Source organism: Dioscorea cayenensis, chromosome 20, assembly GCF_009730915.1.
Source record: "Dioscorea cayenensis subsp. rotundata cultivar TDr96_F1 chromosome 20, TDr96_F1_v2_PseudoChromosome.rev07_lg8_w22 25.fasta, whole genome shotgun sequence".
In the NCBI taxonomy this organism is placed as follows: Eukaryota; Viridiplantae; Streptophyta; class Magnoliopsida; order Dioscoreales; family Dioscoreaceae; genus Dioscorea; species Dioscorea cayenensis.
The window spans coordinates 19,129,171-19,155,507 of NC_052490.1; the positions used below are offsets into that span (position 1 = coordinate 19,129,171).

Genomic DNA, 26,337 nt, shown 5'->3' on the forward strand with positions numbered 1-26,337 from the left:
TAAGTTTAAATTTGTATTTTGCTCCATAAATAGTAGTTACAAAACAATACTTACTCCACATATGGATATATCTCCTTACAATTCATAAGTACATATAGCTATGCAACATAATGTTCTTTGTCGTCTAGAAATATAGCCTTATTCATTGGCTTCAAAGGTTGACTAGTATGAGAGAAAATTGAAAGTCGTCCTACACATTCTGCATCTCCACCATCGTCATGGCGAGGTGCATTATTTAATCTTGTTTCCACAGTAGATTCAGAATACATCAAACAAAATGATGAAATTTCTAGTATGATATATGCCTCGCATATAGATCTTTCCACACATGCTTGATTTTTCACATTTTTCTTTAAATGAGGCAAAAACTTAAACATCATAAAATTAAGGAACTATAAAGTTTAGGTTAAAATGTAAATTATTAGAATAGAAAATGCAACAGAATACTAACTTTCAAATGGTTAAATCCAACGATATTGCACCGGTCCTAAATGTGACAATTCAGTGATTGCATCATATACAAAGTTGGTCACCATATCACGTATGACAATTGGCAGTAAACATTGCATTAAGACATGACAGTCATGACTTTTCAACCCATAAAACATGTATTCATCTTCATTAACACACTGAGATATATTTGATACAAAACCATCAGGAAGTTTTAACTGTTTCACCCATGTGCAAACACATTTCCTATCTTCTTTGCTCCAAAGTGAACGAGGCTTGTGGGATGTAAATACGACCATTAGTTTCTACCAATTTTAATTCTTTGCTAGTGCAATACACTGGCAAGTCCTTATGAGCTTTTATGTTGTCTTTTGTTTTGCCCTTTATATCCATTATCATATTAAACACATTCTCAAAGACATTTCTTTCAATATGTATCACATCTAAATTATGGTGTATAAGATTTGTGTGCTAGAAAGGTAACTCGCAAAATATACTTTTCCTCACCCAATTATAACTTTCTCTAAACCCCATAAGCTTATCTTCATTTCATTTAATACCCCATGTAATATCCAGAAAATAATTCGAATGTGTCAATATTTCTTCACCTAATAATCGAGGAATTGGATAGTCATGCTCAACTCTTTTAGAAAAGTTATATTTTTGCCTCCTAAAAGGATGATCTTTTCGTAAAAATTGGCAATGCCAAGAAAAAAAACATGGCTTCCTCCCATGAAACAATTTGAAGACTTAATATGGCCCATTCAAAAGGGGCATGATAAATTTCTGTGAGTACTCCAACCAGACAACATGCCATAATCCGGGAAATCATTAATTGTCCATTACAATGATGCTCTCATTGTGAAATTTTGTTTCTTAAAAGCATCATATGTTAGGATACCATTATTCCATAATTATTTCAATTCATCTATCAAAGTCCATAAGAACACATCAATGTTTTTGTCCTCGGACTTATTTTTTTCCCTGGAATAACCATATTAAGAAATATATATGATTGAATCATGCACATCCAAGGTGGCAAATTGTAAAACAATAAGCATTACTGGGCCAAATAGAATATGGTTTTCTGTTGTAGGGTCCAAAAGGACTAAAAACCATCGCACATAACTCAAGTCTCACATTGTGGGATTCTTGTGCAAAAGATATGTACATTTGATTAAAAGTGCTACCATGCCTCCCCATCAACTGGATACCTAAGAACTCCATCAATGCTTTTATTAGTCATATGCCATATCATGTTTTTCAGCTGTCTTCTGGGACATGTAGAGCCTCTGAAGTCTTGGTATAAGTGGCAAATAGCGTAAAATCTTGCAAGGAATTTGCTTTTTCCCCCCTTTTTTGATTTCCCCAATTGTCTAATCTTATACGGTGGATGCCCACACATAGCTTAATGGTCAAGTTTAGCGACCTCTTTGTAAAACAACATGCAATTGTTTTTGACAAACATCTATCTTCTCATAGCCCATACCTAGACTTTTTTTATCTTCTTCTTTGTTCAATAGAAGTTATTAGGCAAGCATTCATCTTGTGGTTGCATATTCTTAATCATCACCATAAGACTATCAAAACATGCTTCACTCGTGTTAAAAAAATCAGATTTTTAAATTTAGTAGTTGTGATAAAAGCTGATAACTTTGAGTACTTGGCATAAACTTCATATAAGGGTTTGTCTACATCATTCAATAAAAGAGCGAGAATGTGCACGCCTTGTGGTTTTGGTTTTTCTTCCATGAAACTTGAGCCCGTATCTTGATAAGGAGGAACATCCAAGATCGATCCCGTTCATGTTTCAATTCTAACAAAGCTACCAAGTAAACAATCTGTTCTCACATATAGAAATAAATTTTGCAAGCACAATAAAGAGTATAACATTCAAGATTATATGTGAAGGTGGACAACTAAAACAATACTCCCCTGAACTCCTAATAGTACATTTGATGGACCTATATTCCTTGAGAGCTGAGTTCCAATGGGTTGTGGAGCACACACGGCCATGTGAAAGTCACATTGACCCGTGTCTATGGCTAGTCCTCAAATTCCATACTCACAAGACCATCTACATGTATACACAAGGGGGATTCGATGAAAAGCTCAACAAAAAAACAGAATCGAACAAGAGTATATAAAGATAAAGCAATGAAATGCAACTCGAGATAATGAAAAGAAAAGATAAACTCAGAATGAAGATCATTTCTGAGTAGTACAAGTCCAAAATACAATACGGAAAAATGAAATACAAAAAAATAAGAACAAAAGAAAAAGTTAAAGACGCATCAAGCATCGGTGTCGTGTTCGAGCTCCCCTACAGCTGCTAGTGAAGTAGTAAGTGCTGGTGGATCAACTGGTGTTGGGGATGCCTGAGGAGTCCTCGGTCGCATAACAAATGGGGATGTCGCGTCTCCCTCAAGAATCTATTGTAAAATGTTGAGACGCGTCATGACCTCCTTGTGGTTCGTGGCCTGTGTAGCGCGAACCTCAGCAATCTAAGTCCGAAGCACCCCTATAATACTCTCGAGCCTCTCATAATGATCATTGGCTTGAGACATATAAAACAGGCACACTAGAGGTGTCTCCCTATGCGTGAGGGGCTTCTCGGTCTCTATTTGCTCAGTTGGGGCTCCTGCACGGTGGGAACCCTCTGCAACATCACCTCCTCCCTCGGCTATCTCTTGGGGCAAGTGTAATCGAGTACATACACTCCCGAGTCGATACCCACGTAACGTACCCATCTATCTCGAGTGTCTCTATACCTAGGAGGTAGGTACGATCATCTTCTCGGCCCTCTAATAGCGTCCCGCAGACCCATCCCCATGATGAGTCTAGTAATATAGGAACCAGAGAAAAGCACTCTGATCCTGGCATATTGACCCTGATGCCTCAGGAATTCTGCTAGTATGTGGCCAAGATGAATCGGATGGCTCTATACCATGGAATACAAGTAGAGAAGCTCATATCGACTCTGAACACCTGAACTATCGCCATGGCCATTCACTGATCTGCTTCGGATGGCTTGAATGTATCTCTAGCTCAGCCAAGATAGACAAGTAGCCTTTGACACCCCTGGCTCATACTGACTATGGCTGCATAATACTCGATACAAGCACTGAGGAGTCAAGCTACCTAGGTAATCTGTAGGAAGCAGGTCGCACTCCTCTATGGTAGTAAAGTCCTCGTCGTATAACCGCAACCGAATCAAGAACTGTGTGACGCTCATACTATAGTGATATCCAAATGCTTTAAACTATATCATGTCAATGCTATCGAAACTACTATAAGACCGGTCAAACTCGAATGACGATAATACCTCCAGCGTCAACATATGGATAGCTGGCGGGCGAATAGACAGTAATCTCCTCCAGCTACCCACTGACAACAGCTTGTCAACCTCATCGGCCATATCATCTGTGACCTAAACCTCTCTAAGTGCACTCAAGTCTGGGAATCGAGTTTGTCCAAACTTGAGTTTCAATAGTCACTCAAACTTAGCCTGGTGCTCGAGTATCGTAAACTCCATCTGTTCCAGATCAGGTGAGGGCTCGCGTGGATGTTTGCTGGCCATTTTCTTTGTTTTGCGGCTATATCTGCAAGAATTGGAAAGAAATCAATCAAATTCATTCAAAATAACAATTCTGTAGAAATCCACAAGGTCTTGTGGAAATTCCACACGCCCGTGTGGTTCCACGGGGCGTGAAACCCGCATGGCCACTATGTAATACGCTACAAAATACATCATAAATTCATTCTAAAATGCTTCTAAAACATACATTCATCATTTAAACATCAAAACAAAGCACATTCAACAGTTTTAATTGAATAAAATCAAGTATGATGAATAAAAGAGAGAATAAGTGTTTACTAACAAGATGAAGATAAAAACCATGAAATCGGCCGGAAAACTCGAGTCAAATCTCTCTAAAACGACGGTGAAAGGCTAGGAGAGTGCAAGGATGTGTTCTCAAAGTGTTTGGGAGTGTGAAAATGAAAAGACGAACAAGATTTATAAAGAGAAATTACGTCCTTTTGAATTGTGCACATCCACACGGGCGTGTGGAAATTATCCATGCCTCTGTGACTCCACAGGGGAGCTTCACAGGGGTAGACACACACCCTTGGGTGCTCTCGGGATAGTACTCTTTGACTCTGAACGCATCCACACACGGTTTGGAAATTACCCACGCCCGTATACCCGACCCACAGGGGCACCCACACGCCCCTGTGGTTCCTTTGTCCACATGAGAATATCTCTAAGTGTTTCACACGCTTGTGTGAAAATTCCACATGGTCGTGGACCTTCACAAGGCCCTTCATAGGGGCATTCGCACATCCCTGTATCTTCTCACGATGGAGGGGATTTTCTCTACAGAGTTTCATACGAGCGTGTGGAGATTCCCCATGCCCGTGTGCAGTTTACAGGGTCAGACACAAGGGTAGACACACGCCCCTGTGTCTTCTCAGGATAAAGCTCTAAACTTCTATAAAGAAACACACGTGCCCATGTCAGGAAATTTCCACGTGACTGCCAGTGTGTCTTCTCTAGTAGACTTAGAAAAAATGACAGACCATATAAAAAAGTTTTGCACACTTATACAGATACAGAGACTGCCTATATTATGGGAAAGTAACCAGAGAATCATGAAAAAGTGCTCGAACGACCAAGAAAAATTCGCCACACACAATTAAGAACATGATAACACCAATAATCCACAAGAAAATTGCATCAATAGGATGTAAAAGATCAAGACACCAACACTCAAGCTCTTATTTATGCAAACACTATCTAATACCTGGAAAAACAGTGAAGACTTGGGTTATCTCCCAAGAAGCACTTGTTCAACGTCACTTAGCTTGACGTACCTGACCTTAGCTCATGGGGGCTCATAGATAAAGGTTTCCCTCTTACCCATGAATTGTAATCATGATGAACATAGTCTTTTGAACGTAGAAGGGGAGTTATCAAGTTTGTTACCGCACAAGGGTTTGTCACCCTTACTCCATTCTTGCTCATCCTCATTAGCCTTAGGGCATTTCTTGTGGTGTCTCCTTGCACGCTTCATCTTCTGGAGCATCTTCTTCATGATCCCCGGGATAGGTTGCACCTTATCCTCTAGACCAAGCATCATGACTTCTTCATTCTCCACTTCTTGGTCTAGCACCCTTTCATATGGGTCTGGATGCATCATTTCCTGCATATATTCATCTATTAGTTAATCAGTAGTGTCCAGAAAGTAAAGAGTATCATCAAAGTCTAGAATGACTCATGGCTTCTGCGAGGCAATCTGTAAGCTTGTCATCCCCAACTCGTCAAGTTAACTCCCCGCCGTCCATGTCAATGAGAGCCTTAGAAGTGTGCAAGAATGGCCTCCCAAGTATCAGCGGGACATCAATATCCTCATCAACATCCAACACTACAAAGTCCATAGGAAATATGTACTTGTTAACCTTCACAAGTACATCTTCGATGATGCCCCTCGGATGTCTAACTGTTTGGTCTGCCAATTGTAATGTCATCCGAGTGGGCCTAGGCTCTCCCAATCCTAACTTTTGGAAGAATGTATAAGGAATGACGTTTGCACGAATGTGAAGCTTCGATGGTACTTCTTCTAGTTCGGCAAATTTCTTTTTGTAACACCGCCCGAACATGAAGCATCTAGGATCACAGATGCAGTCTCCTCCAACTTCCTCTTGTTGGTTAAGAGGTCTTTGAGAAACTTTGCATAGCGAAGCATTTGAGACAATGCCTCCACAAATGGGATATTGATGTGCAACTGCTTGAATAGACCCAAGAACTTCTTATATTGTTCATCATTTTGGTCATTCTTCAATCTTGAAGGACAAGCAATTCTTGGCTTGTAAGGTGGGGATACCACCTTCTTCTCTTAGTTGGCTCTCTCCTCAACCTCCACAATCTCGGATGCTTCAGCATTGGTCTTCTCGCTTAGAAGCCTACCCTCAACCTCATGACCACTTCTCAAAGTGATCGCATTCACATGTTCTCTCCGATTAGTTTCGGTGTTACTGGGCAAGCTTCCTTGAGGTCTCTCCGATAATGATTTTGCAATTTTCCCCACTTGACTCTCCAAATTGTGCAATGACGCGGTGTCGTTGCGAAGTGTGGCTTCAACCGATTGAAATCTTATATCCGATAAATGAATGAACTTGGTTAAAGCTTCTCTAGATCGTTCATCCGGTTTTACAACCTTGAAACTCGGTTCTCCATATTCGGGGCTTGTTATTGTTATTGGAAACCATGGTGGTGCCATTATCTTCTGTTACTCTTGATTACTCCATGAAAGATTTGGGTGGCTTCTCCAACCTGAATTGTAGGTATTGCTATATAGATTGCCTTGGTTTCTCATTGCATTACCCATAAAGTCCACTTGTTCTACTGAGGATGTACCACCAATAGAAATAGGGCAATCCGATGGAGCATGTCCTTCCGCACAACCTATGCAACTAGTCACGCCTACCACTCTAATAGAAGTTAGAGTGTCTAACTTCTTGCTCAAAGACTCCACTTGGGCCGCCGATGAAGTAACTGCGTCAATCTCATGAAGTAAAGCTACCTTCTTTCTGTCTTTTGTGTTCTATTAATAACTTTTCATAGCCATTGCTTCAATGAGAAGCTGGGCTTCTTCCGTTGTCTTGCTCCCTAAGGTGCCTCTTACAATAGCATCAAGTAACTATCTTGTGCTCAGATTCAACCAATTATAGAAAGTCTGAATGATCATCTACTCGGGGAACCCATGTTGAGGACATTTCCGTAGGAGATCCTTGAACCTATCCCATGTCTCAAATAGAGACTCCAATTCTGTTTCCACAAAAGAGGATATTTTCATTCCTAAGCTTTGTAAATTTTTGAGAGGAAATATCGGGCAAGAAAAAGCTTCTACCATCTCCTCCCATGTAGTGATAGATGCTTTAGGTAATGAATGTAGCCATTGCTTCTCTCTCTCTTTCAAGGAAAACGGGATGACCCTCAACTTGTTAGCATCATCCGTAACACCATTGATCTTGAGCATGTCGCACACTTCCAAGAAGTTTTCTATGTGATTGATTGATCCTCATCGGCCAAACCATTAAATTGTGCCTACTGCTGTAACATTTGGATGAATGCTGGCTTAAGCTCAAAATTCTAATCTGTGATCGGTGGCCGCATAATGCTAGATTGTGTGCCAAGAAGCTGATGGTGCGGGATAATTAGATAGTGTCCTCTGCGGCCATTACATTACGCTATATCTCGACCGCACCTTCTACCTCGACTTAATTTATGCTGTTCTTGCATAAATTCTTTACCCCTTGTATGAAATGTTTGGTTCAAGTTCAGGATCACCTTCAACCAATATCGAAGAGTTCCCTCGGGTCATAACTTGGAGTTACAACCAAAGAAAGAAAAACAAATCGAGAATGTTGGAAGAATAAGAAAGTGTAAAATAGAATAAATATTGAATAGCTAAAATAGCCAAAGCTCAGCCAAAAGCCTCTCAAAAACCCTAGCACATGAGCGGCTCCAATAGTAGAGAAATGATAGCCAAAAGATGGAAAGAAGGACCCTTAAATCGGGCTGAAATTGTGATTTAAATAGGGCTGAAATCGGGCATCCACACGGGCGTGTGGAATTTTCACATGCCCTTGTGAATCTCCAGGAAATCGATTTTCTGCGGCCTGTAAATAGTAACAGCCATAGTAAATTGGTACAGTGATTTGCACCGATTACCATTCACGGTGTCTCTCGCAGATACTCCGCCCAAAATACTCCACGAATCCACACTCTTCATCGAGACAACATAAACAGATACACGTCTACACTATAGATTGCGTTGCATCTTCAAAACAAAAGCACATTTAACAACAATCTTGCTAGCTTTGCACAAGTCGAGACACGACGAGTGTGATGGCCTTTGTGCCCCTCAATTTGCATATTTCCTTGAACACCACGGAGGTTGCCACTGACACTCGCATGTCTTTGAGCACAACTTGTGTCTTCATGTTTGTTCACTCAAGATTTCATCAACTAAAGTGCACTTACAATCTACTTTGGCTTCTTTCTTCTATATTTGTCTACACAACCTTACGTGCACAAAAGAACACAAATACACATGTATTAGGGATAAAATCTGAGAAACATAATGCTCATCGTAAGAAAAGAATACTTCATAATACTAATACACAAGCACTTATCAAACATGATACCAGGGTTATGATTAAAAACTGAAAACGGGACATTTCGAGAAGAAAACATGGGATTAGGATTTTGGCTTAGAAATAGTGGACATTCCGAAAAGAAAACATATGATTAGGGTTTTGCTTGAAAAATAGGAGAAATTCCCAAAAAACATACGATTAGGGTTTTGATTAAAAAATTTGATACATTACCAAAAGAAAACATATGATTATTGTTTTGATAAAAAAAATAGGAGGTATTCCGTAAAAAAACATATGGTTTTGATTCAAAAATAGGATGCATTCCCAAAAGAAAACATTGAATTAGGATTGTGAGAAAAGAAAATAGTAAACATTCCTAGAACAACACATTGGATTAGAGTTTTTATTGAAAAACAGTAGACATTCCAAAAGAAAATATAGGATTAGTGTTTTGATTGAAAAATAGGATACATTACTATAAGAAAACACAAGATTATGGGTTTAATTTAAAAATAGTAGATACTAAAAATTGAAAAACATAGGATTCTATTTTTGACTGAAAGATAGGAGACATACCAAAGAGAAAACATTGGATTGTGATTTTTATTCAAAAATATGACACATTACGACATAAGACATTGGGTTTTGATTAAAAAAATATGTTACATTCAATCAAAAAGCCATAATCTTAGATTTTCAATCAAAAACATTACTATAAAGAAAACATAGTGTTTTTGTTTTGATTAAAAATAGAAAAAGTAGGGGACATTTCCGAAAGAAAACATAGGATTAGGGTTTTTGGATTTAAAAGATATGAGACATTATGAAAACAAAAAATATGATTATTGTTTTGATTTAAAAATAGGAGCCATTGCGAAAAGAAAACATATGATTTGGGTTTTGATTAAAAAAAAACAAACATTCAAAAAAGAAAAACATTGTATTAGGGTTTTGGTTAAAAATAGTAGACATTCCAAAAAAACAAAATAAGATTAGTGTTTTCATTGAAAAATAAGAGACATTACTATAAAAAAATCATAGGATTATGATTTTAATTCAAAAATAGTAGACAAGAAAAATAGAAAACATAGGATTTGGGTTTAAACTGAAACATAAGAGATTTTCTGAAAAGAAAACATACAATTATTATTTTTATTCAAAAATAGGAGGCATTACAAAAAGAAAACATAAGTCTAGGGTTTTGATTAAAAATATGATACATTTCAATCAAAAACCCTAATCCTGTCTTCAATCAAAACATTACTATTAGAAAACATAGGATTAGGGTTTTGATTAAAAATTGAAAAATAGGGGACATCCAAAAGAAAACAAAGGATTAGGGGTTTGATTAAAAAATAGTAGACATTCCCAAAAGAAAACATAGGATCAGGGTTATGATTGAAAAATATGATGCATTCTGAAAAGAAAACATGAGATTAGGATTTTGAATCAAGACCCTAATAATACATTTTCTTTTGGAAATGCCCCTATTTTTCGGTTTTTAATCAAAACCCTAATGTTATGTTTTATTTTTCATCAAAATAATAGCTTTATGTTTTCTTTTCATAATGCCTCCTATTTTTGAATAAAAATCATAATTATATGCTTTCTTTTCGATATGTCTCCTATCTTTCAATCAAAACCCGAATCTTATGTTTTCTTTTTCTAATGTCTACTATAAAAACCTAATCCTATATTTAGTTATAGTTATCTCTCCCAATTTCTCATTCCAAACCGTAATCCTATATTTTCTTATAGTAATGACCACTAATTTTCAATCAAAACCTTACTCCTATGTTTTTCTTTTTCAATTGCCTACTATCTTTCAATCAACACCGTAATCCCGATGGTTTCTTTTTGGAATATGTCCCTATCTTCCAATCGAAACTTCGAATACTATGTTTTTCTTTTTCTTAATATCTCTATTTCTCAATTTTTATATCAAAACCCTAACCTATGTTTAATTTTTCGGAATGTCTACTATTTTTAAATAAAAATCTAATCCTTTCTGCTTTTTCTGAATATGCATTATTTTAATCGAAACACTAATCCTATGTTTTCTTCCTGAAATGTGTCCTATTTTCCAGTTTCGAATCAAAACCATAATCCTTTATTTTCTTTTCCGAATATCTCATTTTCTTGATTGAAAACTCAAATCCTACTTTTTTGTTTTGTGAATGTCTTCTAATTTGTAATGAAAACTCTAGTCCTATTTTTCTTTTCGCAGTGTCTCATATTTTTCAATGAAAATCCGAATCCTATGTTTTCATTTCAAAATGCCTCTTATTTTTCAATCAAAACCCTAATCCTATATTATCATTTTGCAATGTCTACTCTATTTTCAATGAAAATACAAATCCTATGTTTTCCTAGAATAATGTCTTCTTTTTTCAATCAAAACCTTGATCCTATATATAGGAATGTCTACTATATTTTGAATCAAAAACCCTAATCCTATGTTATCTTTTCGAATGTCCACTATCTTAGAATCAAAAAACCCTAATCGTATGGTTTCTTATTGTAATGTTTCCTATTTTTCAATCAAAATCCCAATCCTTTGTTTTCTTTTAGGGATGTCTCCTATTTTGCAATAAAAAAACCCTAATCCTTTATTTTTCTTTTTCGGAATGTATGATATTTTTGAATCAAAAACACTAATCATATATTTTCTTTATGGAATGTATCCTATTTTTCAATTTTTAATCAAAACCCTAATCCTTTGCTTTCTTTTCAGAATGTCTCATTTTCTTGAATCAAAACACAAATCCTATCTTTTGTTTTGGGAATGTCTTCTAATTTTTAATGAAAACCCTAAAAATATGTGTTGTTTTCGGAATGTCTCATATTTTTCAGTCAAAACCACAATCCTATATTTTCTTTCAGAATGCCTCTTATTTTTCAATCAAGACCCTAATCCAATATTTTTTTTTTGTAATATCTACTTTGTTTTGAATGAAAATCCGAACACTATGTTTTCTTATAATAATCTGTCCTATTTTTCAATCAAAACCCTAATCCTATGTTTTATTTTCGGAATGCTTACATTATTTGAATCAAAACCCTAATCATATGTTATCTTTTTGGAATGTCTAAAATCTTAGAATCAAAACACTAATCCTATGTTTTCTTATAGAAATATCTCCTATTTTTCAATCGAAACAATAAAACTATGTTTCCTTTCCTGAATGCCTACTATATTTGAATTAAAACTCTAATCCTATGTTTTCTTTTCAGAATGTTGTCTATTTTTCAATCAAAAGCTGAATCGTATGTTTTCTTTTCTTAATTTCTCCTATTTATCAGTTTTGATTCAAAACCCTAACCTATATATTTTTTGTACAATGTCTCATATTTTTCAATCTTTAACTTAATCCTTTCTTTTCTTTTCGGAATGTAATATATTTTTAATCAAAACATTAACCCCGTGTTTTCTTATAGTAATGTCTCCTAAAACAATAACCCTGTGTTTTCATTCAAAACCTTTTCCTACCTTTTGTTATAGTAATGACTCCTATTTTTCAATCACAACTAGAATCCTATAGTTTCTTTTCAGAATTTGTTTTATCTTTCAATCAAACCGCAATCCTTTGTTTTCTTTTCAGAATGTCTACTACATTGAATTAAAACATTAATCCTATGTTAATTTATACTTATGTCCCTTATTTTCAATCAAAACCATAATCCTATGTTTTTGTTTTGAAATGTCTTATATTTTTCAATCAAAACCCAAGTCCTATATTTTCTTTTAGAAATGTCTACTATTTTGAATCGAAACCCTTATCCTAAGTCGCAATGTCTACTATTTTTAATCAAAACCAAAGCGGTATGTTTTTCTTTCGAGTCGTCTCCTATTTTTAGATTAAACAAGAATAATATGTTTTTCTTTTTGGAAATGTCTCATATTTTTCAATCAAAATCCTATTAATATCTCTTCTTTTCGGAATAGCTCCTATTTTTGAATCAAAACCCTAATTTATGTTTACTTTCGAGAATGTCCGCTATTTTTAATCAAAAATTTAATCCTATGTTTTTAAATGTCTCCTATTTTGGTTTATCATCAAAAATCATAATCCTATGTTTTTCTTAAAGTAATGTCTCTATTTTTCAATCAAAAATCATAATCATATGTTTTTCTTTTTCAAATTGTCTTATATTTTTCAAGAAAAACCTCTATTATATTTTATTTTTAGAATGTCTACTATTTCTTAATCAAAACCATAATTCTATGTTTTCTTATAATAACGTTTCTTATTTTTCAATTAAAACCCTAATCCTATTTTTCCTTTTCAAAATGTCTGTTATTTTTTCAATCAAAACGTTATCCTATGTTTTCTTTTTAGAATTGTATATTATTTTTGAATCAAAACCCTAATCCTATGTACTAATGTGTCCTATTTTTCATTCGAAACACTAATCCTATGTGTTCTTTACAGTAATGTCTCCTATTTTTCAATCAAAAACTCTAATCCTATATTTTATAAATGGTCTCACTATACTTGAATCAAAACCCTAATACTCTGTGTTTTCATTTTCAAAAATATTTCCCGCTTTTTCATTCAAAACCCTAATCCTATATTGTGGAATGTCTCATTTGTTTTATTTTTGGAATGGCTATTATATTTCAATCAAAACACTCATCTTATGTATTCTTCTCGGAATCGTCTCTACTTTTTTATCAATCCAAACCCCTAATCCTATGTTTTCTTTCCTCGAAATGTCTCCTATTTTGCAAACAAAAACCGAATTCCTCATTTCGTCTTTAGATGTCACTATTTATTAATTATGTCGACTCATTCTTCAATCAAAACACAATTCTCTGTTTTCTTCAGAAGTCTCTTATCTATTTTAATGAAAAATCAGAATCAGATGTTTTCTCTTAATTCTCCCATTTATCGAGTTTTGAATCAAAAACTCTAATCCAATATTTTTCTTTTAGAAATGTCCCCCTTATTTTATGTTTTTAATCAAAAACCATAATCCTATGTTTTCTTATAGTAATATGTCTCAATTTCATCAAAACCATAGTCTTATGTGATGTCCCAAGATTCTTAAATCAAAAATCTAATAGCATGTTTTCTGGAATGTCTACTATTTTTCACTTTCCAATAAAAACCTAATTCTTCTTCTATTTTGGAATGTCTATGTTTTAATCAAAAACCCTAATCCTTTGTAATATAACCTATTTTTCAATCAAAACCCTAATCGTGTGTTTTATTTTAGAATGTCTACTGAATGAAAACCCTAATAATATGCTGAATATACGCTTATATCAATAAAAACATAATCGTGTATTATATTTCGCATATCTACTATAATCAAAACTCTAATCCATGTTTTTCGATAGTAATGTCTCCTATTTTTCCATTCATGAAAACCCCTAATTCCTATGTTTTCTTTTTATGTATGCCTCCTATTCTTGAATCAAAACCCTAATGCGAAGTTTTCTTATATTATGTCTTCTATTTTTATAATCAAAAACCCAAATCCTATGTGGAATGTAGGTCTATCTTTCAATCAAAATACTATTCAGGTTTTCTATTCTAAAAATAAAACTTAGGATTATAGTTTTGTGATTAAAATATGAGGAGACATTTTCAAAAAGAAAAAACATGGATTAGAGTTGTTTTTGAAAAATAGCGATATATTCGAAAAGAAAACAAAAGGATCGAGGTTTTTGATTGAAGAATAGCGGACATTTCCAAAAGAAAACATAAGATTAGTGTTTTGATTAAAAAATATTTGACAGTTTGAAATGAAAATATAAGATTAGAGTTTTGATTGAAAAATAGCAGACATTAGTATAAGAAAACATAGGAATAGTGTTTTGATTAAAAAAATAGGGGACATTTCCAACAGAAAAAATAGAATTAGGGTTTTGATTCAAAAATAGTAGACATTTTGGAAAGAGAACATAGGATTAGGGTTTTGATTGACAAATAGGAGGCACTCTAATAAAAAACATAGGATTAGCGCTTTGATTGAAAAAATATGAGACATTCAGAAAAAAAAAACATTATATAAGGAAACATAGGATTATGGTTGTGACTAAAAAATATTAAACATTACTATAAGAAAACATAGAATTATAGTTTTGATTAACAAAAAAATAAGAGACATTGAAAAAAAAAACGATTAGGGTTTTGATTCAAAAATAACAGACATTCCTAAAAGTAAACATAAGATTAGGGTTTGATTGAAAAATAAGAGCCACTATTATTTTTTAATCAAAACACTAATCCTATGTTTTCTTTTGCGAATATCTGCTATTTTTTAATCAAAACCCTAATCCAATGTTCTCTATTGGAAATACCCCTATTTTTCTATTTTAAATGAAAACATTAATCCTATGTTTTCCACATAGTAATGTCTAATACCTTAAAATGAATCCATTAATCCAATATTTTTCTTTTCAAAATGTCCGCTATTTTTATATTTAAAACACCAATCTTATGTTTTCTTTTCAAAATGGCTACTATTTTGAATCAAAATGCTAATCCTATGTTTTCTTTTCGGAATGTCTCCTATTTTGCAAAGAAACCAGAATCGTATGTTTTTGTTTTTTAATGTCTCATATGTATCGATTTATCAAAACCCCTAATCCCTATGTCACGGGATGCATATTATATTTGAATAAAAATTCTAAATTTTAATAAAAATTATACAATTCTAATCCTATGTCCCTTATTTTTGTGTTTTGATTAAAATCCATAAAATATTGGACATTTCGAAAAGAAAAAAATAGGATTAGGGTGTTAATTCAAAAATAGTAATGGCCGATATTAAGATTAGGTTTTAATTGAAAAAGAGTAGACATTATGAAAAGAATACAAAACAGTACTGATAAATAGGAGACATTAGAAAAACATTAGGATTATTTCAAAATGAGAAATAAGACGCATTACTATAAGAAAACATAAGATTATGATTTTGATTAAAAATTAACATAGATCCACAAAATAATAGAAAAACATATTATTAGGGTTTTCATTCAAAAATAGGAGTCATTGCCAAAAGCAAAGATAGGATTATGGTTTTGATTAAAAAATATGAGACATTATGAAAAGAAAATATAGAATTATTGTTCTGATTCAAGAATTGAAGACACTCCCAAAAGAAAACATAAGATTAGGGTTTTGATAAAAAATTAGTAGGTGTTCCAAAAAAGAACATAGGATTAGGGTTTTGATTAAAAAATATGATACCTTCAAAAAAGAAAATAAAATATTAGGGTTTTTATTCAAAATGGAAAAATATAGTAGGTTTAAGGTTTCGATTCAAATATAGTAGGCATTCCGAAAAAAAAACATAGGATTAGGGTTTTAATTGAAAACTGGAATCCTATGTTTTCTTTTCTTAATGTCTCTAATTTATTAGTAATGTTATGATAAATAGGAGACATTGCGAAAAGAAAAGAACGTATTAGGTATTTAAAACTGAAAAATATGACGCATTGCTAAAACAAAACATACGATTATTGTTTTGATTAAAGAAAAACAGACATTTCTGAATGAAAACATAGGTTTATGGTTTTGATTGAAAATCGATAAATAGTAGACATAGGATTTGGGTTTTGATTAAAAGATAGGTGACTTTCCAAAAAAAACATATAATTAGGGTTTTGATTGAAAAATATGAGACATTTCGAAAAAAAATATAGGATTAGGGTATTGATTGAATAATAGATGCCATTACTATAAGAAAATATAGGGTTTGGGTTTTGATTAAAACCCGAAAAATAGGGGGTATTTCCTATGAAAACCCTAATCATAATTAATAAGTGCTTGTATGACAAGAATACGAAGTGTTCTTTCCTTGTGTTGAGCATTACTTTTCTCTGGTTTTAACGCTAATATGTGTGTATTTATGTTACTTTCATGCAGGTAGGGTTGTGAGGCTGATTATGAGAGAAAGAAACCAATGTGGGTCATAATGCACTAATTTGTAGGAAATCTTGCTAAGGTTCAAAGACGAAGACATATGTCGGGTTCCAGATGAAGGAATATGTGTCAACCTCCTCGTACTCGAGTTAGCGCAACTATTTGGAGGGGCACAAGGGCAGTCACATTCAAGCATTTCGACTTGTGCATATAGAACAAGATCTCCACCAACATGTGCATTATTAAAGAGGCAAGGTGATCCATGTTGTAAATGTGTGCCCGTTTGTGTTACCTAGATGAAAGTATTGATTCGGGAGTATTTCAAACTGGTACTGTAGCAGGGTATTATAGAAAATACTATAGCAAAAATACCGTAGCATCACTATTTACAGCCAGCCGAGAAACCAGGAAAACAGAGAATCCACACAGGCGTGTGGAAATTCCACACCCCCGTGTAAAAAATCCACAGGGACGCCCAAATGGGCCTGTGGATTCCCGATTCCAGCCCTTTAATTACTGATTTCAGCATTCTTTTCTCCATCTTTTCCCCAACTTGGGAGATGGCGGCGGCTAGGGCTTTGAGAGCTATTGGCTAGGGCTTTGGAGAGGTTCTTTTGCTCTGACATCGCGTGCCATTTGGAAAAAGGTTAGTGGGAAAGCTTTTGTCGGCACCGATCCGGCAAGGTGTATCCTTGGCCTAACATAGGGATCCTTACGACGAGTAGAAGACTCTCCACAAGACAATTGCCACGACGAATGACGGGGTTTTCTATAGATGCTTTGTTTTTACATTTGATTTCATTGATTGTATCTAGCTCCATAGAGAGCTATACCCCTAGTGGGTACTTAGGTATTTGTGAACCATAGGATGTATTCGTTTCATTGAATCTCTTTATTATGTATTTAATTAATTGATGTTTTTTGTGAGTTCCAATCTTGGAGACTTGATTGTATGAATACTCCTCTAAAGTGACACTAGGGTTGAGAGTTCTTATTGGTAACTCTTGTAAGTGAGTGACACACCATGAGAGTTAGACAAAACTATATTGGAGAGGGTTAAGAGGGTGAGTGGAGCGGTAGCAGAGCGTCGCCTTTTCCCCTCCGGTGTGATGTATCCTACCTCCACATTCCAAGAGTTCTTTGTGGCCATAGTAGAGTGAATGGGCTAAGGGATGACCTTCCTGGGCTTAGTTGCGAGTGCAACAGAGTGAAGCGCTGAAGTGATTTTAGCACATAGGGCTTAATTGATGGCTAGGGATCTTCCACTTGGACCAAAGGGTTAGGTCTATATATAGGAATCCCTAGAGCTCATTGCAATTCTATGCGAGTGTGAGGTTGAGAGGTTATTCAATCTCTCCTCCGGGACATGTATAGAGTTAGGCATGGTTGACCTTAGATTTGGGATCATGTAATTAAGGATTTCCCCGACTCATTGTTGCATCAATTAGGAAGTATAATAGAGGGTTCTTGCACTAGAAACGATTGTCCTAGGCGGATCAATATCCGGGTACCCCATCTTTATCGATTGCCTTACCTTCTTCTTTACTTGTGATGTCTATCTTGTTGCTTTTATTTTCGTTATTTCATATTATGTCACACTTATCACTATTCATCTTTCACATTAGTTAAAAAAAAACTTAAGTGTCTATATTCCCTACTCTCTATGGATACGTTACCCACTCATCTGGGATTATTACATTAACACCCGTGTACTTGCGGTTTACACGCATATATGGACTTGTCAAGTTTTTGGCGTTGTTCCCCGTGAATAGGCGTTTAGAGATACTTTGTACTTTATTTTCTTAGCTATTTATTCATTCTATTTCATATCTTCTTTTCTAGCATCATTCTGATTTTGTTTTCTTTCTTTTGGTGCAGCTCCAGGTTATGACCCGAGGGAACCCTTCGATATTGATTGAAGGAGAACCCGAGCTCGAACGTACACTTAGAAGAAAAGGGAAAGAACATGTGCAAGAATAGTCTAATCTAGCTGAATTGGAAGTAGAAGAATCTGAAAACATGATAGAGCAGAGTGAGTAGCAGCGGACATTATCCGATTATGCTAGACCTTCAGTATTGGAGACACAATCGAGCATTGTGCATCCCTGGATTACAGCTCAAAACTTCGAGCTGAAGCCGGCATTCATCCACATGTTGCAACAATCCTCACAGTTTAATGGTTTGGCCTATGGCGATCCGAACAGTCATATAGAAAACTTTCTCGAGGTGTGCGACATGCTTAAGATAAACGAGGTAACGGATGATACCATCAAGTTGAGAGCCTTCCATTTTCCTTGAAAGGGAAAGCGAAGTAGTGGTTACACTCATTACCTAGAGCATCAATTACCAAATGGGAGGAGATGATAGAAGCTTTTCTTGCCCGTTATTTCGCTTCCAGAAAATCTGCAAAGCTAGGAATGAGATCTCATCGTTTGTACAATTGGAATTGGAGTATATATTCGAGACGTGGGAAATTTTCAAGGAGGTCCTGAGAAAGTGCCCGCAACATGGATTTCTGGAGTGGATGATCGTTCGGGACCTTTTTACAATGGTTTAAATCCGAGTACAAAGGCAACTCTTGGATCCGGGAGCAGAGGTACCTTATGTAGCAAGACACCAGTGAGGCCCGTCAACTAATTGAAGAAATGGGGTTAAACAGCTACCAATGGAATGTTAGGGAGAAGACAAAGGTGGCCGATCTCCATGAGATAGATTCAGTAACCTCATTGGCGGCTCAAGTGGAATCATTGAGTAAGAAGTTAGATTTCCTAACTTCGAATAGAGTGACTGTCGTGACTACTTGCACCGGGTGTGGTGGAGGACATGCTCCCTCCGATTGCCCGATTTCTATTGGTGATGCATCTTCGATTGAGAATGTCGATTTTGTAGCTAATGCTATGAAGAATCATGGAAACCCATACAACAACACCTTCAATCCGGGTTGGAAGAGTCATCCCAATTTCACGTGAAGCAACCAAGGTCCACAAAAAGCCATGGGGCCACCGGGTTTCTAACAACAACAGCAAGCCCCAAACATGGAAAATTGAGTTTAAGGTTTCGAGACCCGAATAAATGATTTGGAGAAGGCCTTAACTAGGTTTGTGTAATCATCTTATACAAGGTTCCAATCAGTTGAGGCTACACTTCGCAACCACGCCGCCTCTTCGCATAATCTTGAAAATCAAGTGGGGTAGATTGCGAAGTCCTTATCGGAAAGGCCACAAGGAAGCTTGCCGAGTAACACCGAGACCAACCCTAGAGAGCATGTGAAGGCGATCACTTCGAGAAGTGGTCGTGAGGTTGAGGGTAAGCTTCGGGTGAGAAGCCCAATGAACACGCACCCGAGGGTTACGAGAGGTTGAGAGGAGCAAGCAAAGAGAGAGGTGGCACCCCACCTTTCAACCCAAGAATACGTTATCCCTCTAGATTGAAGAATGACCAAGGGGATAAACAGTAAAAGAAGTTCCTGAGTTTGTTCAAACAACTGCAGATCAATATTCCTTTTGTTGAGGCATTGGCTCAAATGCCAAAGTATGCAAAATTCTTGAAATATTTGTTGACCAAGAAGAGGAAGTTGGAGGACAATGCTTTAGTGATCTTAGATGCTTCTTGCTTGGCGGTGTTGCAAAAGAATATGCCGAACAAAAAGAAAGACCCGGGAAACTTCATCATTCCGTGTAACATTGGCAATTTGGGTGAAGAAATGGCATTGGCGGACTCAATGGCCAGTATCAATGTCATGCCATACACTTTCTTTCAGAAGCTAGGCTTGGGAGAGTCTAGGCCCACTTGGATGACTTTGCAATTGGCGGATCAAACAGTGAGATAACCGAGGGTACATTGAAGACGTGCTTGTTAAGGTGGATAAGTACATATTTCCTGTAGATTTTGTGGTGCTAGATGTCGATGAGAATGCGGATGTACCCTTGATATTTGGGAGATCATTCTTATAGACTTCGAAAGCATCGATTGACTTGGACGGCGGAGAGTTAACATTGAGAGTTGGAGATGACAAGCTCATATACTGCCTTGTTGAAGCCATGCGGCATTTTCTTGATTTTGATGATACTTAGTATTATCTACACACTACTGATGAGATTGTTGATAAATATATGCAGGAATTTATCAATCCAGACCCGTACGAGGGTTTGTTTAACGAAGGGGTGGATAATAAAGGAATCATGATGCTTGATTCAACGTAAGAAGTACCATCTACCTTCGGGATCATGAAGAAGGTGCTCTAGAAAATGAAGAGGGCTAGGAGACGCACTGGAAATGCTCGAAGGCTATTGGAGACATGCACGAACCAAACAAATTGGATGAATTATTGCTAGGTGGTCCCAAGCATAATAATTCCCCTCTACCTTGAAGAGACTTTGCTCATCATGTTTCCAAGCTATGGGTAAGAGGGCAACCTTCATCTATGAGCCCCAGTGAGGTAAGACAAGGTATGTCAAGCTAAGTGATGTTAAACAAAAGCGCTTCTTGGGAGGCAAACCCAAGTGTTTCTCGTTTTCTTAATTTGGTAGTTTAGTGTTTGATTGAATAAATTGTTGAGTGTTGGTGTCTTGATTTGTAGATGTTTTTGCTATGATTTTCTTATGGACTTCTAATTTCACCGTGTGTTTTCATGTGAATTTGACGAAGTTTTGGTTATTTGAGCTATCTATCATGTTTCTCACTGGTATAGTAACATATTAGGGCGAGGGCTCTAAGTGTGTAAACATATTCAAAAATTTTCTCGCGAGAACTGCGGTGTTGTCCTAAGTCATCCGGAGAAAACACACGCGTGTGGAATTAACACTACGCCCAAGTGGTTTTCTATTGTGGAGCTCATCCGAGGAGGACACGGGCGGGACTCATCGCCCTGTGCGTGGAATTCTCACTGCGGGCGATCAGTGATTTCCTGCAGACTTGGCAACCTATCCGAGAGCACACAGGGCGTGGACTCAGCCTCGTGGGTGAACTTGAAATCGCACCGGCATGTGTAATTTCCACCACGACCGTTGCGGATCTCTGCGCAGACCAGTTCTCTCCATCCCGAAAAGACACAAGGGCGTCATGGCCGGCCCCTATAAGTTGGGCTTGTGAATCACCCACGCGCTGCGAGAAATTTCCACACGCGAGGCTGTGAAACACTTAGCAGTTCTTCTCGGAGTGGACGAGAGAAGCTCATAGGGGTACGCAGCCCCCATGGGTTGGGCGCGGCGTGGGTATTTTCCACAAGCCCGTGTATTTGTGCATTCGTGAGGCGAGAGTGTTTTCTACGAGGTGCAGTGTGCATGCACCTGCTAATGTCTTTCTTGTGGAGCGATGCAGGCGTGGGTAATTTCCACATGCCGGTGCGGTTGGACAGAACGCCAAGATTCGTGAGTCCTTATAAAGGATCATCATTTATTCTCATTCCCACACTCCCTCTTCGCCTGAGAGCACCCTCACACTTCTTCCCGACTTCGCTCTGCCATATTTGGAAGTATTTTTGCATGGTTTTCTGGCCACTTCAAGGTTTTCCACTTTAACTCGTCGGTAAGCCATGCCTTTTGTTCTCTTCATAAATTCTTGATTTTAATCGATGAAACTTGTGAATAACGCTTTGTTTCTATAATTAGAATGAGTATGCATGTTTAGAACAATGTTAAAAAGCCATTTAACGGTGATATTTTTGAGGCATGGCCGTGCCTTTTACACCCCATGGATCCACACGGGCATGCGAAATTCCACCACGACCGTGTGGATTTTCTGCAACATTAGCAATTGACTTGTTTGATCGGTTTTCTTTCAAATTTTTACAGATATGGCACCCAGGTCAAAGAAGCAAGCTGATAAGCGCCTGCGTGAGTCATCTCCTGAGTCCCGAGGTATGAGATTCACTATACCCGAGCATCAGGCCCATTTCGAGCATTTATCAAGACATTGGTTCGAACAGACTCAATTCTTAGACATGAGCATACTGAGAGATTTCATGAGGGAGACAAGTTCACCGATGAGGTCTGAGGGATCTCGATGATCAGGGTGGGTGGTTGGAGGCAGATTGTTGTCGATTAGAGAGCTAGCCATCCGTGAGCTTACACTCGGAGGTCTTGTCATCATTCGAGTTTGATAGGATCCCTATTCGAGACTCGCACGACTTCAGCGCCATTTAGTTCAGAGCACTTGGACATACGAGCATGAGTATCATCGATTTAATCTGGCTTGGCTTATACTGAGAGGCATTCATGAGATCTTGAGGAGTATTACTCGCCATTCGATCGGGATTATCCTAGAGCGTTGACCCCTCAGAGAGCTTACAGAGCAATGTGTGGTCAGGGCCACTATGAGCCGAGGTTGTCCAAGGCCTTGTGCCTTTACCGACCTGTGTACAGATATTTACATGCCATCATGAGTAGGTCGGTGAATGGCCGTGGTGATAGTGATCGGCGTTCGAGCTAGTAGGAGCTTATATAATTGTATTTGATGATACAGCGCATACTGATCCATCTAGGGCACATCGTCACTGAGTACATTCGACATCGAGGGCCGAGTATGCGGATTGGGAGCAATCTTCTCGGGTCCATACATTACGAGATTAGCTATGGGTATGGTTCTCTTGGGTACGATTTGCGGGGCTGAGAAGACGAGTATACCTGTACCCCTGAGCCTGGAGATGATGAGATTGATGGACATGGTTCCTGGTGGTCGACGGGGTTCATGGTCCGGTGCTACCAGTTCGGAGATAGCCGAGGAGGAGGGTGATGATCGCCGAGGCTTCCGAGCCTACCCCCGAACCTTAGCCAGCACCGATGGAGTCCGAGGCACCTCATATGGCAGAGGATCCACCCAGTACATATGTTCTCACCATATCGAGCCCATGATCGCTTTTGTGAGGCTCAAGAGCTGTTGTGGGGGTGATCATCTGACAGAGTCGCTGAGGCTCGCATGAGATTGCTGAGATTCGCTCACGAGCCACACACATACATGTAGTTCATGGCACGCTTTCGACATGTTGTGGCTGGATTTTTAGAGCGGGACGTCGCCTCATCATTTGTCTTGTGGCCGAGAACTCCGCCAGCATTTCCAATACCTCAATTCCTTATTCCAGCATCGGTTGACTCACCATGTACTTCATCACCCAGGACTAAAGACAGTAGAAGGAGCCAGAGCACCCGACACCGACACTCGATTTGTGTTTTTCTTTTTCTGTTAATTTTGCACTTTATATTTTTGGACTTGTATTCTCGGGAAAGGACTCCTTACGAGGTTTATCTTTTATTTTTGCTATCTCGAGTTGTATTCATTGCTTCATCTTTTCTATACTGGGAGTTGTTTTATTTTTATTGAGCTTCACTCGAACCCCTCGTGTATCCGTGCAAATGGTCTTGTCATCTTGGGAATTGGAGAACTTTGTCATGGGTAAGTGCAGCCAAGGTGTTTTCGGCACTCTGGTCAGTATGAGGCTTCACAACCCGTTGGAACAACTCTCCCAAGGACTTAGCTCCATCAAATACAATACTAGGAGTTAAGGGGAGTATTTTTGATTGCTTTATCCCACATTTGAATTTAATTGATATACATTATGAGTGAGCTTACATGAGTATATTGGGGATAATGCACAACTTAAGTGCCCGAGGGAGGTAGTTTCATAGTCGCACATCTTTTATATTAGTTTTTGATTGATATACATACTCACATTGCCAATGGTGGTTCATCTTCGTTGCAATGATTGTATTCGTGAGTTTAGGAGAACTTTTAACATTGAATATCCTCATGCTCTAGTTTTTTCTTGAATTTCTTGGAATTTTTGCCCGATTAACACTTGTTGTACTTCTCACTCTTGAAACCCATTTGGAAACTCAAGTTTGATGTTAAAGAGACTAAGTATAGTTGTTTCTTTCATTAATTCAAAAGTAAAAAGGATCAAAATAGTTTTATTTCTTATTTGTGCTTGTTGGGTGGAAAGAGCTACCACCTATGAAGTATGGGCTACCTCTCAAGTCGGATACTAGTTATGCCCTAATGAGAGAAAAGAGCTATCTCATAGGATGGGTGAAAGCTACCACTCCGTCAGAAAGAGCTACCACCGAAAAATGTGAAAGCCACCTTAGCTGCCGCTTTGGAAAATGGACTACCTTTAGAGGATGTGTGAAGCTACTACCACCTTTGAAATGTTTTTGTTACTTTCTGTAGATCAATAAGTCCCTTGTGTTAGAACTTGGAAAAGTATAATGTGGGTTGTTTTGAGTAGTCTCACGCAGATTAAAGCGATTTCGGGTTTGTTGTCCTTTTGATTCAAGTTTTTAACTAGAGCATTGATTTTTCGTATTTAGTGTTAAAATTTTTCCTTACTTGTAGAATGCTCTCTTTGTATGCTTTGTGAACCTAAACTAAGCACTCCAATGTTTCCTTTATCTATGCATATAATGTTTTAATCTTTGCTTGAGGACAAGCAAAAGCTTAAGTGTAAGGAGTTTGATAAGTACTTGTGAGATAAGATTACGTAAGTGTTCTTTCCTTGTGTTGAGCATTGTCAAGTATTAAAGCTAATACGTGGGTGTATTTATGTTACTTTCATACGTAGGTAGGGTTGTGAGGCCGATTATGAGAGAAAGAAGCCAATGTGGGTCATAATGCACTAATTTGGAGAAAATCTTTACTAAGGTTCAAACGCGAAGACATAGGTCGGATTTCAGATGCGTGGAATGTGTGCCAACCTCCTCGTACTCGAGTTAGCAACACTATTTTGGAAGGCACAAGGGCAGTCACATTCAAGTATTCGACTTGTGCATATAGAACAAGATCTCCACCAACATGTCCGTTATTAAAGAGGCAAGGCGATCCACTAACGTAAATGTGTGTCCGCTTATGCGTTACCTCGATAAAAGTATGGATTCGAGTATTTCGAGTCGCTACTATAGCAGGGCATTATAAAATAATGTAGCAAAATACGCACCACACACTATTTATGGCGCGAACAACAGGAAAAGAGAATCTACACGGGCTTGTGGAAATTCCACACAACCATGTGAAAAATCCACAAGGGCAGCCATATGGATGTGTAGATTCCCGATTCTAGCCCTTTAAAAGTCAATTTCAGCTCTGATTTTATCATTCTTTTCTCCATCTTTTTCCCAACTTGAGAGAGGGCGGCGGCTAGGGTTTTGAGAGGTGATTGCTGGGTCTTTGGAGAGGTTCGGCTCTACATCGAGTGCATTTTGGAAGAAGATTGGTGGGAGAGCTTGCATCGGCACCGATCAGGCGATGGCGTATCTAGGGCCGGACAAAGGGACCATTACGATCAGTAGAGGACTCTCCATAAGACCATTGCCACGACTAACGAGGTGTTTTCTATGGATGTTTTGTTTTTACAGTCGATTTCATTGATTGTATGTAGCTCCATGGAGAGCTAAACCCTTAGTGAGTACTTGGGTATTTATGAACCCTAGGATGTATTCGTTTCATTGAATCTCTTTATTATGCTTTCAATTAATTGATGTTTTTGTGAGTTCTAATCTTGGAGACTTAATTGTAGGAATACTCCCTAGAGTGACACTGAGGGTTGAAGAGTTCTTGTTGGTAACTCTTGTAGAGGATGACACACCATGAGGAGTTCAGACAAAGCCAGATTGGAGAGGGCTGCGAGGGTGAGTTGAGAGGTAGCGGCGCATCTCCTTTCCCTCCAGTGTGATCTATCCTACCATCCACATTCCTAAGAGTTCTTTGAGCACCGTAGAGTGAATGGGCTAAGGTATGACCTTCCGCTGGGGCTTAGTTGCGAGTACAACGGAATGAAGCACTGAAGTGATTTTAGCACCTAGGTCTTAATTGTGGCTAGGGCTTAATTTTTGGAATGTCTCATATTTTTAATCAAAAC

At 37.4% G+C, this 26,337-nt stretch overlaps 2 non-coding genes across 2 annotated transcripts; one reads left to right on the forward strand and one right to left on the reverse strand.

Annotated features, from left to right (window-relative positions):
• The first annotated feature begins 7,209 nt into the window (after nucleotides 1-7,209).
• On the forward strand, nucleotides 7,210-7,317 carry LOC120252254. Its single transcript, XR_005533799.1, has one exon. It is a non-coding gene; the product is annotated as a small nucleolar RNA R71 (small nucleolar RNA).
• Nucleotides 7,318-18,898: 11,581 nt separating this feature from the next.
• LOC120252286 lies at nucleotides 18,899-19,004 on the reverse strand. Its single transcript, XR_005533829.1, has one exon. It is a non-coding gene; the product is annotated as a small nucleolar RNA R71 (small nucleolar RNA).
• Between the last annotated feature and the right edge of the window lie 7,333 nt (nucleotides 19,005-26,337).